Source organism: Plectropomus leopardus, chromosome 24, assembly GCF_026936395.1.
Source record: "Plectropomus leopardus strain MGB_pleo_1.0 chromosome 24, ASM2693639v1, whole genome shotgun sequence".
Classification (NCBI taxonomy): Eukaryota; Metazoa; Chordata; class Actinopteri; order Perciformes; family Serranidae; genus Plectropomus; species Plectropomus leopardus.
The window spans coordinates 8,966,823-8,970,660 of NC_142199.1; positions in this window are offsets into that span (position 1 = coordinate 8,966,823).

The following is a 3,838-nucleotide window of genomic DNA, read 5'->3' on the forward strand; positions in this document are numbered from 1 at the left end:
TCACAGCTACTTTTATACCTGCTTTTTATATTTAACAGTGTCATGAATACGCTTTTTGCATCATATTCTAGGCTCAAAAGTAGCTTAACCCTTTGAAACCTGAGCAAAGTGGCTGGACTTGTTTCACAAGTATTTTAACAGGGCAACAGGCATTAACAAAAAAATAATTTAAGAAACAAAAAAAGGAAACAGGAAAATGACCTGATCTTCCTCTCTCAAAGGGTTTAGAGCTCTGAAGTTACCCTCCTTATAATTTCATTTTACTATTTTTCACTCTATTTTGTTGTGTAGTAATGCAGAAAAACAAGTAAAATGTGTTTCTAGCACTTAATCAGAAAGATAAGTACAGAATATCAGGGAAGAGACACATCTAAATTTTTATTGTACTTAGCAAGACCTATTATTAGTGATATTAGCACTGTTTCTGAGGCCTTCCCACCTTTTAATAATAATAAAAAAATATATACATCTTTTATATGTACCTTCCCAAGCTTCATAGCGACTGATAAACTAGTGCGTTGTGATCAGATCATTGCAAAGAACTTAAATGTATTGTCTCTTTAAAACCTGGGTAAGCCCTCTCACATAGACACCCAATACAAACACATGGACACATCATAAAGCAGTGCATTTAGACCAATGTCACTACTACATATTGTTCTCTCCCAAGGCTAATGCAGTGTGTGTGTGTGTGTGTGTGTGTGTGTGTGTGTGTGTGTGTGTGTATGAGAGAGAGGAAGGGGAGGGGGGATAATTGTATTGTTGGTAATGGATGTGAAGGGCTTAAAATTGGATGTTATTAGGACTACAAGGCTTTACTACATACTACTTTACATGGACACAATGGAGTGGAAAGACTGGGCAGTGGGAGTTTTGGGGGGTGAAAGTCTGCGAGATTTTTAAAATCAGGGCTGGATTTCTTCTTTTTTATCTACAGATGGACAAATGAAGAATACTCCAGCCATAAACTTAATAAAGATGAGACTCCAGGCTGACAAGTAGGCCCTTGTAAAACCACAATGTAAGGTTTCTACACCTTGGTTTTAAGTAATGTGTATATTTGTGAAATTTAGAGGTGCCGGTAAGAGACATGCTAGCTATCCTTCCCGGTCTCTATTTTTTTATGCCTCTGCACTGTTGACAGCAGAGGCTGGATGCATTACAGTTTCCACCATTTTGTCTGTCTGTCCATGCCATTCTTGTGAAAGAAATAGATCAGGAAGAAAATTTTGGTGGTCAAAGGTCAAGATCACTGTGCGTCATCCCACCATTTGTTGACATCACAGTAGTGGCATCCCAGAATGTAAATATCAGACGCAGAAGGATACCAAATTTGTAATATGTAGACACAGAGGTCCATTGACAAAGCGGCGACATGCGAAGAGTTGGAATGAAAGCGTTTAGTCCATCGCCAGCTCCAGAAAAGTTTCACTTGCTTGATCGGACAAGTGAGTTGCTAGATTTATGAGCCTGAAATGGCATTTTACATGCACCAGACAATTGGGTAATTCTTTATTGTTAACCCCTGTAATAAAACACGCTAGTGTTAGTGGCTGCGTGGAAGAATGTGAACTTTTATTTCCTAAATGTGCTGCTGAAAGCGTGTATCCTAGTCAAGGTTAAACATATTCTCCTATTTTAAATCCCTATGTACCAATCAAAACATATAAAGTTAATCAGCTTGACATAATGCAACTTTACAGATAATTTCCCCAAATCTTTGTTACAGTATGCATGAAAAAAGAGAAAAAGAAAGAAAGAGTGATCACAGGATATAAATATGTAGAGGATGAGGCAGGAGTGATTTGGAAGAAGTGAAAAAGAAAGGAACGGACAGTGATGAGAGCAGAGGACTGGGGAGGGAAGTAATCAAAGAGCAGAAGAAAGACTAGGAGATACTAACAAAAGAGAGGGAAGGGAGGAGGAGGGGAAATGGAAACAGACAAGAGAAATAAGTGAACACACAGCCGAGAAGGTGACGGAGGTAGGAGGAGAATAAAACAGAGACCAAGTTTTGTGAAAAAAGCTTTGAATAAACCGCAAGGCACACATACTAGTTATAATACCTCCTCGGTTCAGGGCATGGTCACTCCTTTGGAATAAATGAATAGTAATTGATTGGAGCAAGAACAGTACATAATGCCCAGTGTGGCTCCTTCACCACCCACTAATCCACCGTGGAGGGTATGAGCGCACTATACGTAGGTGTGTGTTTTTTTGTGTCTTAAGTATCAGTCTCCAGTCTGTTAGCGGAGTGAATAGAAGTTGTTTGACAGGCAGATATTAGGCCGTCATGGTCAACATGAATAAAAGATACTCAGATAGCAAGAAATATAAAACAGCCATTAATGTACGCAGCCCACTCTCCTCTGGAGGAGACAAAGACACACACATGTTCATCCTGGCACGCTTATAGCCAAAGGCAAGACTGACAGACACACACACACAGGAGGCCAGAGGTGACCAGGGCATCTTTTCCATAAACAGCAAAAACATAATAGCAAGGACTGAAAAGATTATCAATTATCAGACATAGACTGGAATTAATCTGTAAAACATACATACGGGACGGAAAGGACTCTTTTTTGAGTTCATAAGAAAAGACACAAAAATAAATATGAAAGAGTGTATGGAAAGGTTGATGTATAGAAGGAGAAAATAAGCACTTACATGGGAAATATGTTGGGTACAGGATTTTACAGCCGTAAAATTGACAGAAATGTAAATAGTTATGCAGATTGTTAGTTCACAAGCAACTTAATTGATGGTTTTGTTTCCTGGCTGATTGCAGGCGATGTGAAAAACTCCGCCTGGATCTGTGTTGTGGTTTTATTAAGCTGCAAAGTTTTCAAAGTTAAGTCATTTATTAATGCTATTCATGTCATTGTACCACGGTGATGAGTAGCATATCTTGCTAAAAAGAGCTTATATGGTTGCATACATACAAAATCAAAGGGAAAGTATTGGCATTTATGACGTGAAATAATGGGTATTTGGCAGTAAAGATTGTTATAGTGAGCATAATATTAACATATTATCCCCTTATAAAGTTGATATGATGAACTTATTGGCAAACAGCTGCTTATTTACAGATTCAGCAGACACACAAAACCCAATCAGCAGAATAGATGTTGGCACTGTACGTTTTTGCAAACCACAGATATTTTGAGTTTGTACGTTTTGCATGTAGCAGATGTGTTGATTGTATGATTCGGTTTAGGTGCAAAAACCACTGAGTTTCTAGAAAATCTGTTAAAATGTCCAACATGATCTCAAAGAAATATGCAAAATGACCACAACTGCTGAACACCGAATTACATGGTAGCGGAATGTGTCCTGTTGAAATTACACAGTGGCAGAGTGGTTGAGTTTAAGCATCAAAAATATGTGGTTAGGTTTAAAAAAAGATTGTGTTTTCGGTTTAAATAACTAAATTTGTTATGCACTGGACACAAAACATAATGTGACGTGCGTAAAGGATGAAAGTACATTAAGTGAAAAGAATGTTGACTTTTAGTCTCATAAGGACAAGAACAGCGGTCTATTAATCACAACATCAAACCCCCTTTTTGTGTAATCCAGTAACTAATTAAAACCAGACGTATCAGAAAAAATGAAGACACAAACATCAGGGTGATAAGAACGACCTAAAATGACAGAAACCATATTTTGGAAAAAATATATATATATTTTTATAGAAATTTTTCGGCTTCACCTGTCCACCACACGGACCTCCTCACTACGCAAAAACCGCCACCCATGACGTGACATCGAGGAAACAAGGAGTTCATGTGTCCACCGCGACAAAGGATCCTATGACTTAACATTGACACAGTTT